The sequence below is a fragment of the Mastomys coucha genome, unplaced genomic scaffold (assembly GCF_008632895.1).
Source record: "Mastomys coucha isolate ucsf_1 unplaced genomic scaffold, UCSF_Mcou_1 pScaffold14, whole genome shotgun sequence".
Classification (NCBI taxonomy): Eukaryota; Metazoa; Chordata; class Mammalia; order Rodentia; family Muridae; genus Mastomys; species Mastomys coucha.
Window position 1 is genome coordinate 71,005,950 of NW_022196896.1, and position 10,627 is coordinate 71,016,576.

The window sequence follows — 10,627 nt, forward strand, 5'->3', positions numbered from 1 at the left end:
TTCTAAACTCAGTCAAATCGACAGTGAAGCACCATCACAATGGCAGACGTTGTTTCTGTCATTCCAGGGGAGCTGAGGGCAACACATTTTTCCAGTAAAGGCAGGAAGAACTATGTGGTGGCTTTCTTCTGGTTGATACTTCCTGATTGGTGTCACCGGAGGGTCTCCCTGGTGGAACCTCAGAACTTGAGAGGCAAGGGTGTTAGAATCACTGTCACATAGTCTGTACTTGCTATACCTGCCCCTTTTGATAAAGTTAGTTATCTCAATTAAATGAGGAGGACTCCAGATGAGGTGAAGAATTTCTATACCAGCTGAGATTTGCACTGATGTCTATGAGATAGCAAGGCCATGAGTGTATCTTAAAGGATGAGAAATTCTTAACTCCTGTCATTGACTCGGGCGACTCCCTGGAGTTAACACTTTCCTCAGAGGAAAGTGAGCAAGCTGAGGTTGGACACAGGAAATCCATCCTACTCCTGTCCTCATCTTCTAATTGAGGGATACCCTAACTAAATTCCCACTGATGGTCAAGGTACACTCTCTCTTAGATTCAACATAAAGGGTATGTAGACAGGCTAGCGGCTCTGAGGCTACTCAAGCTTGCTTTCTATATGTAAAAGCTACAAATTGCAAAATGGTCTAGGTCTCAGATGGTAAGTCTTAAACTTTAAAACTCAGGTTCAAAGAGTGATAAAATGCCCATTCTGCATTTACCCGTTCCTGTTTTGTTTTAAATTGTTTAAATTCTGTGAGTTATGCATTTGCTTTTATCCTTATTGACATAACTAGTTGTATAAATTTTCTTCTACAAACTACTACAGCTGTGCTACATTGATTGTTATGTTGCTTTCTTTTTGTTTTTTTTTTAAAGATTTATTTATTTATTTTATATGAGTACACTGTAGCTGTCTTCAGACACACCAGAAGAAAGTACTGGATCCCATGACAGATGGTTGTGAGACACCATGTGGTTCTGGGAATTGAACTCAGGACCTCCCAGAAGAGCAGGCAGTGATCTTAAACTCTGAGCCATCTCTCCAACCCTCTATGTTGCTTTCTTAATTAAAAATTCTGTGATTTATTTCTTTTTGACATTAGAAAGATATGAAATAACCTCAATGACCATGTGGTCAGGAAAATTAAGTCTTTCAAACAGACTACCCATGTCTACAAAATACAGAGGAAGAGAGAGAGGGAGAAGTCAAAGGCCCAGAAACAAACAACAAACAATGAGTCGTAATTTGTGTTTGGATCTTGATCATAGAACAAACAATTAAAAGAAGAAAATTTTATGAACCAATCTGGGAAAATTTGGCATTGACAGGATATTTGATGATATTAATAAGTTAGTTTATGTTCTATGAAATTACATATACATGATTTTTTTTTCCTTTTAAAAATGCCCTTACTTTAAAGAAACTTTCCCAAAGTAATGACCAATAGAGTAGCCTGTTAGAGTTGATTCAAGATAAATCAAGGCAGAGGAAGAAGATGGAGCCAAAATGTATACATAAAACAGTCTCACGTGTGGATTTGATAGTAACTGAAGCTTGATAGTGAATGTTGAAATGTCATCCTATCTCTCCTCTCCCTTGGCAATGTTTGAAAAATCTCATGATGAAAAACATCTTTAAATTTAAAATACACATACCATTGTCTATTCCTAGGTTTTCCCCTTACAGGAATCTATCTTATATGTACTTGTTCTTGTATGTAAAATGATAATGCACTCAAGAGTAGTCACTGCAGAACTGTTTGTAGTAGCAAAGGATTGGACTAGATCAAGGGTCTACCAACAGTTAAACACATCATGGTACACTTTCAAAGTATTTATGAGTGTAGCTGTTAAAAATGTGGTAAGTAAGCCGGTCAGTGATGACGCACGCCTTTAATCCCAGCACTTGGGAGACAGAGGCAGGCAGATTTCTGAGTTCAAGTTCAGTCTGTTCTACAGAGTGAGTTCCAGGACAGCCAGGGCTACACAGAGAAACCCTGTCTCAAAAAACCAAAAAAAAAATAAAAAAATAAAAAAATAAAAGAAGTGGTAAGTATACTGATTTAACATGATCTCCATAATACAACAACCAAGAAAACTAAACATGGAGAACATTTCCTAGATTGTAATCAATCCCTTGCTTCTGTGATCAAGAAGAGGAGCAGCAATCCGTTCTTGTTTGGGACTGGGCCTAGGAAGCTGTGGGCTTGGGAGGCAGGAAGGAAAGGAAACTATTTTTTACTGCATATACTTTTATTTGTTTCCTGTGACATTCAAGGACTCAAAATGTGTCATTTATTAAAAACTTTTAAATGTTTTAAAATTGAAAGTAATGTATGTTCATTAAAAAAAAAAGAAGAAGAAGAAACTAATCACTTAGAATTACAGTGTCCAAGGAGGGCTATCTAGAAACAGAAAGTTTAGATAATTGCTAGGCTTAATATCATCCACACATATTAACAACTCAAAGAATAAGCTATCTAAAAATAAAATTTAGGAGACAACCTGGATACATGAGCAGACCAGTTACTGAAAGACACTTTGCAAGAACCTTTTTACAATGAATTCTGGAATCATTTTGAATTGATGGTTTTGTATCACACTGGATGAAACATTCTGGAAAATATAAATTCTACTATGGAAGTCTAGAGCCCTGAATTCAGTCCTGTACCTGAGCGCCCTAAGTCTAGAGCCCTGAATTCAGTCCTGTACCTGAGCTCCCTACCTGGGATGAGATCTCTGACCCCAGGTACATCCCGAGGCTTCCTAACCTCCAATTGACTTATGTACAACATGATCTAACTAACATTTAGTTTAAGGAGTTACTGTGGAAGTCTGGAGCCTTTAGCAGTCTTGCATATAAACCAGTTAGGACCAAAGAGGGCTGTGTTTAGCACAGAGTAGGTCATTAGTAAACAGTAGCTCTTATTTAAGAGTAAAGGGGTGAGAAACCTGAGAAGAAGAAGCATATATGCTGCATTCTCATCAGAGAAGAGATTAAGACTTAGTGTTCTAAATAAACGGGAAGTTTCTCTTCTGGTTGAAAAAGAAGTACTGCTGTAGATAACAGGCTAGTTTGTCAAAGGAAAAGGAATCAGGAGATAGTCTAATTCCCCAAGCAGAACCAAGCTACGGCAAATGCAAGTGAAAGATTATTGAGTTCTCTTGTTTATTCCAGCGGACCTGTAATTCTGTTACCAACCATCCGCTCTCTGGGCCCCGGGGCCACACAGCTGGGAAAGCTGGAGGGTATGAGCTCCTTCCTAGCTGCACGTCTCAGTCTGAGGATGCTCGGGAACCGTGTGAGAGGGCAAGTCCTCAGGGAAACAGCTCTCCAGGTGATCCCAGAAGGGCTATGAATGAAACACCTCCTTGGAATCTCAAAGGCCTGGGGGGTAGGGTACTGGAACCCCATGTCCATTTCAGGAAGAGGGGAGGGAGAGCAGACACAGAACTGTTAGGAACTCTAAAACCCAGCCTCACGTATCACATCCTCTGGTCATGGAAGGAAATACAGACAGAAACGTCACTAAATCAAAAGGTTCTGTCTGTGGATCAGAGTGACCCACATAATGACTTTGGATTGGCCTGTACCCACACGAAGACAAGAGTATCTGACGCAGGTGAATGCTATTACCTGGTGGCAAGCCAGCTAGTGAGAGAGGCTGGCTGCAACCCTACCTGTGAGGAGTAGACTGGGGTTGCCTTCTGATGGTGGTCACTCCATGGGGACCACCAGGAAGAAAGCAAACACATGAAACAGGTCCAGGAGACCGACCTCCCTATATGGGTTCCACTGACTTACCATCAGCACTGGAAAGCTTTGAGAGCACGTTTGTCCCTTGGAAGAGAGATTTATCCCACGTAGCCATCCCCACTCAACCCTGGGCAGGAAGCTGCCTGGATGACTCAGGCCTGATTCAGACTCATCTTCCAGTTAGTTGCCTCACATGGTTGGAAGGTGAGTAAGTGTCTAGGATCAGAAAGCCAGGAGAAGCAACAGGAGTGATCAAAACCCATGCCCTCTCCACCTGAGAAGATCCAGAGGCAGGTGTCTGCATGCACATCTAGAAGGCACAGAACGAGATTCCCGGTGTGGTGGGTCAGCAGGTTCTACCTGCTTTCTAAAAAGCACGGAAAAACCAGACAGTTGACAGGACCGGCCCCTCAGTCTCCTCAGAGCTTATGCAAACAAGGACTCCCTAAGGCTTCCTCCAACAAAAGAGAGGAGTTCCCATCTTCTACTCCTAGAACCCATACTCTGTTCATTTGCCTGAGATTCCCAGGGTAAGTTCAGCACTCCACCAAGGGCCACCACCTCCCCTTCCAGGCCCTGCTAAGGAGGGAGATGCTGGGCTCTCTGAGAAGCAGTTTCCATATCCCATTTATTTTCTCTCTCTTTTTCACAAGCATAGTTAATGGATGCAAACAGTCAGTGTTTGAAGCCTCAAAACGCGTCTGACTCCGAGCCAAACCCACAAATGACTCTATGATTCTGAGTTTTCCATGGGTGGTTAAAGCTCACTTGGAACACTGGATGCAAGTTTCCACTGTGGCTTTGACAGGACACCGAGAAAGGCTCTGGTTGGCTGAAACACCAAAAGGAAGGAAAAAAAGAAACCCAAAAACCTCTGGCATTGAAGTTCCGTCCTGTCAGCGAATGTTGGACTCATGAGAGCTTTCTTGGGGCAGTCCTTGAAAACATACGCTCTTGCTTTCCATTTGAAATCTTAAAGAGTAACCAAACTTGCTACCATGAACTGCCTGTTTGAGACCTCTCTGTTCTCTGCTCTCAGGCCTTTTCTGGAGAGACTTATTCACCCTTCAGCTTGCCTTCTTTGGCCATTTTACTGTCTCTTGCCCTGGTCAAGACACCTTGAAACACTTACACATGTAGCCTGTGACCATTTATCCCTGCATCTCCGAAAGGGGACAATTCCTGTACCTGGGATGTTTTCTTAAGCCATACTAAAACCATTTCTCTGCATGGAGTCATTTTATGAGTCAGCCTTGAAACTTTGAGATCTCACTCTTTCTCCTTCTGACTGGCAGACAATCGTAATAGTCTGTCCAAGAAGGGCTCTGGGACAACCTGGCTAGAGGAGGGATTGGCTAAACTCAGGACCGGAAACTATGGGGCCATGGTAACTTTCTGTCACTACAGAAAGAATTAGTTTGACTCACGGTTTTGAGTGTTCTTGATTGGTGTCATTACATGGGCCTGTGCCGAGGCTTTATAAACTCGGCATGGTGTGATAAAACTGTCTCAGGGCCAAGGAGCAAGAGAGTCAGGGTCTGGAATCTCCTGATTGCCTTCAAGGACATCCTTAGCCCTCCTCTGGGAACCAAGGCTTCATTGTTAGTGTTTGGTTTGGGTTTTTTGTTTTGTTTTTGTTTTGGTTTGGTTTGGTTTTTGGTTGTTTTTGGTTTTGTTTGTTTGTTTTCATTTTTAGGTTCCAGAGATCCAACCCAAGTTTTGTATATGCTAGACAAACAGTTTCTACTGAACTATCCCCAAGTCTTGGAGACCAAGAATCTAGCACAGGGGCTTCGGGAGACATATAAGATCCAAGTATAGTGAAGAGGCATGTGTGACTCAGATAAGTCCTTCTACTTTCTCTTCTTTCTCTCACCGGTGAAACAAAAGGGAACAGTGCCTCTCTTTTTACCTTATGAAAAGAGATCTTTTTGTAAGAGATTTATCTTTTCTTCAATCCATTTTGCTGTTAGGTTTCAATGGGAACATCACTAGAATGCTCCCCTGTGGGTAATTCTGCACTGGAAGAAAGTTTGCTATACATGTTTCGAGTTCTCCCAGTAGGAAAATTGAGGACAATCTTCTCCCTACTTTGGAAGATGCTTTAAAATTGGCCTAGGAGTCATGGCAGAGCTTTCTGGAACAACCAAGTTTCTTTTTACCTCACTGTACCGGGGAAGTTGACTGTTGGGATAACAGGAATATATTTTCTAAAATGCGTGACCTTCAACATCTTCTGGTAGTAATATTTGCCAGAAAACTATAAATCAATCAACCAACCAATCAATCAATAAGTATTTTTAGGACTATATTAACTTTACAGATATTTTTTGACTCTTCTACATGGGGAAGATGCTAGGCAATTACTGCACAACAGTAGTAGGTGGGTGAACTTCCTTCTGGAACAGCTCCAAGGGGCTCCATTGCAAATAACTGTCAGACAGCTGAAACAGCTAACAAGCTGTCCAACTCAATAGGGACTCTTTTTCGCCCTTCCCACCTTTACCATCCGATCCACAATTTGAAATTCTACATTTTGCATATATCCTCTCAACTGTCTGGTTTCCTACCCTGGTTGCCTTGGGATGAACTCTCCTGCCCTATTAAATCACTGTGCTGCTGTTTCTGTAGTAGGTCAGGCTCAGAGCAGAAGGACATTCTTGAGAGGTTTTACAACGAACATGTTTGCCAAGTTAATGGAGAATAAACAGGAAGTGGTCCCTAACCACTTCCTGTTTATTCTCTGCTCCATGTGATCTCAATCAACTTTAAACAGTGAGGAAAGAGTTCTTTCAGTACAGAGAATTTTTTTCTTTTTTTCATATCAGTGTTGTATTGTTTACCAGGACCTTGAACATGCTAAACTCTCTGTCCCTGTCTGTCTCTCTCTCTCTCTCTAGCTCTCTCTTCATATCTTTCTTTTTAACTCTCTCTTAAACTCTCCCTCTCTCCCTAACTCTTTCTCTTAACCCCTCTCTCTTAAACACTATCTCCTGAACTAGCTCTCTTAAACTAATTCTCTCTGTCTCTCTGAGCTATAACCCACGTTATCAGGATAAGCTTCTTGGAATAGACGTCTCTCTTTACTCTGTCCCTCCCCTCTACTACCCAGAACCACCACCTCCCCTTCCCGACATCACCAAAATACTGCACACTGTAACTCCACCGCAGAAGCCGTGTGGAACACCGGTGCATGCATTGTGTCAGATCGTTCCACACCATCTTTCTCTTGCTCATGTCTGCAGAAGGAAAGGCTACCGAGCCCCTCTCAGGAAGGACTGAGACATTGCTGTGTTCACATCGTTTTCCAGCTTGGTCACTCGTTATTGAATTAAACTCAGGTGTCCTGAATATCCCATGCCATGCAAAAGCTGTCTGGAGGTCAACATCATCAGGGCATCATAGTGATTTAGGCTTTGCCCTGAGATCTACTTTGCCAACAGATCGGCTCCAAGCCGATTAGGAAAGCTGGACTTTGCAGGAGTCGGCAACATACTTGGGCTTGAGAGTAATTCTTCCTGCATTAGGGGAAGTAGCCTCCAGGTCATATCATTTTTAGGTACTTCAGGGTGCTGAGAGGAAGGCTGCCAGAAAGTTGCGTGTGGGAATGTCTGAATCGACTTAGTCTTCCAGAGCACAGCTGCTGCCTGCCTACTCCCAGCACTGCCTGCCACAGCTCTACTCAATCCCAGAGAATTTTCTCAGAGGGGCTTCCAGGGTGTCCCCAGTCTACCGACGAACGCTCTCTTCATTTCTAAGACCCAAATCTAAATTCACCTCTGCAAGAGTCACATTAACTGTCTATTGTCCACTTTTTAAACATCCTGTCTATGCAAATGAGAGCATAGCATGAAGCAAGACACCCTTCTCCCCACTCCAGTTTCTCTGAGGTCCTCCTCTAACAGCCCAAGCATGCACTATGGGTCACCGCATAGGCAGGTGTATGATCCTGGGGCAACAGCTCGGACATAGCTTCATGAGACCTCCTCAGCCCTTAGACATGTTTCTGAAAGTCTGTGAGCAGAGTTGGGAGAGATAGAAGCTCTCGCACCTCCCTTCACCCTACCAGTCTTATAGCAAATTCACTTGGATTGAGAGACACAAGTTAGGAACAGAAAACACTGGCAAATGGAGGCAGGACCAAAAGGTTTATTCATCCCTTGCCTGGCCCTCTGCACCCACAGATAGCCGTAAGGATTTCCAAGTTCAATAATCCAATTTGATTTCAGCACTTGCTTTCCAGCTCAGTAAAGGCTTCTTACTTTTTGCTACTGGAAGATGGGTAGAACCTTCAGAAAGGGGATATTGGTTTTTGTTGATTTGTTTGTTTGTTTGTTTGTTTTTGGTTTTTAAAGGAAATTGGGGGAATCTGGCTCTTTCTGCTTCTGTCTCTTTCTTCTCAGCCAGGAAGTGAGCAGCTTGCTCCAATATACTGTCCCTGCTTTGATGGGACCTCACCACAGGGCCAAAACAACAGAGCTTGAACAACGTGATACTCCTGTCCCAGGGCCTATGTTACATTCTCTGTCCGACAAAGAAGCAGAGAAATGGGTATCAAACCTATCATGGGGCTGCCTCAAGGCCAGTTTTTTATTCTTCTTGGGTCCCTGAGGCATCTGTGTGAACTAGATGGAGAAGCCTAGGGTGCACTTTTCCATAGCAGCAGAAGATACCAAAGCGATGGCCAGGAACAGGACCTACCCCAATGTCTCTGCCAGAATAAGTCTGCCTATACCTAGTTCCTAGACAGGATATACATCACATTACTGAAATGAAGAGATGTTTCAGAGATCAGAAATCGTCGGGACTCAACCTGTGACCATCTGCATTCAGGTGGAGCTGGAAGCAAGCTACCTGTGGACTTGAAGAAAGCAGGATCCCGAGTATGGGGCTGGGACACAAGGAACTTGGTAACCTGGGTAGGAACCAGGATCAGATTAAAGGTGGGAGAGTAGCTTTATCTCTCAGATGAAATCAGGGCCAGGCAGCTGGCCAGCTGGAAGGGAAGCTGAGAAGGCTAAATTCAGGGTGACTTCATTGGCAAACTCCTCCACCTTCTGCTAGCTTCATTTGCCTTCCTTCCTCAATAGTCTCTGAAGAGACTGTATCCTACACACAGGCCCTCACAAAAGCAGAGTGAAGCATTCTCTTTGCATCTAGTGGGTCTGTGGCTACTCTTCATGACTACTTTCATCAACCACCTCAAATGTACCAGCACCTCAGTAGGACTTGCTCCAATCCTTGGCAAGCTATCTGCCAACAGGTTTATTAGGGTGAAACCATTTGAAGTCTATTTCGATTGCTAATCTCTGAGAAAACAGGTCACACATTGTACTGCTAGTTGGTGGTGGTATCCAAAACCAACAATGGCCTGTGTTTCTCAGGCAAGAAGGATTCTTGGCTCAGGCTCCAGAGGGAAGTGTGGTATGCGTGTCTTCTTGTATCAGCTTGTGTTCTGTTGTGTTGGCAGCCAGAGGGTCCACATAGGTGGGGAAAAAATGTTGCAGAATGTAAGACAAGGAGCTGTGAGATTCTTGATCTTTTTAGATTTGCTTTCACAGTGCTAAATAGCCTGTCAGGGGAAAGCCAAAGCCATGGCCGCCGGCATAAGGGAGAGCTATGGGATAGAACCATGGTAGGTGTTTTTAGGAAGCTACATACCACACAATAAACCCACCGCACATAAGAAGTCATGGGACCCATACGCAGAAGGTGCTAGAGTGCTTCAAGTCCATTTCATTGATTGCTGAATCTCTAACGTTTTGCTCTGAAACCTATGGCTGTGTATTGAATTGCCATGAAACTTAAAAGGGGAGCAATAACATGAACAAATGCTCAAGGAATGCAAGTAAGCCACACAGCGCCGTCTCTGCTTGAAACACCTACAACTGACTTCAGCTTAAAAACCAATCCTAAATGAAGTCAGGCCAGTACTCACTCTATCCTAAAATGTACACAAAATGAGAGGATGTTAATGCATAGTTCTTGTATTATTTTAAAATGTAATTTAAAAACCCAAATTATAACTCTGGAAGAAGTATCAATATCAGTTCTGTCTCCTTCAGAGACAGTTTTAAAGATGATAAACTGTGGAGTACAAGGTTTCTGTTTCATCAACCCTTTCCAAGCACTGCAAAGTGAATCTTAATCTCTTATTCCTGGTCTTCATTGGAGTCCTTTATTTCTGATGCATCCAGAGTCCTCATCTTTGGGATGAATAACATGAGAATCATGTCAGAACTTGGAGCAATTTTGATATTCACAATGCATAAGGCAGAGGATGCTTTAGGCTTTGGGTTCTAAATCTAGAACAATGACAATGAAGAGGCAGGCTACTAGAACATCCTTCCAGGAATCTGATATTTACTAAGTGACTCATGGTTACAGTCCCACCAAGACAAGCAAATCTCCCTCCATCCACTTCAAGTGTGATTAGAAGGAAAGAAGCTAGCTGAATAAAGCTAAAACCCCAGTAAGTTCTGGTCAGGACTAAGATATAGAAGAAGTATCCAACTTCTGGATACATATCTAGAATCCCCCAAACCAGGATCTGTACCCACTCACAGAAGTACCTATGAATACCTGAAGTGTCCATAGATAGATGGATGGATGAGCAAACTATGGCATATACAAAGGAATAATAGACATAATAAAGTAGTATATAGTCCTAAAATAGCAGGAACTTCTGACACGTGCTACAACACAGGTAAAACTGGAGGACAGTACGTTAAGTGCAATAAGCCATTCACAAAATACAAATCCACAAAGCAGCCAGATTCATACAGATACAAAGAACAGGGGGTGGGTGGGGATGGTAATGATGGAAATATATGCAGAGTTCCATTTTTTTTTTTTTTTTTTTTTTTTTTTTT

The 10,627-nt window shown here is 42.8% G+C and overlaps 1 protein-coding gene across 1 annotated transcript in view; it reads right to left on the reverse strand.

Annotated features, from left to right (window-relative positions):
• The window catches only part of Fhl2 (four and a half LIM domains 2), a 75,256-nt gene that overhangs the window by 43,954 nt on the left and 20,675 nt on the right, over positions 1–10,627 (reverse strand). The window lies entirely within an intron of this gene.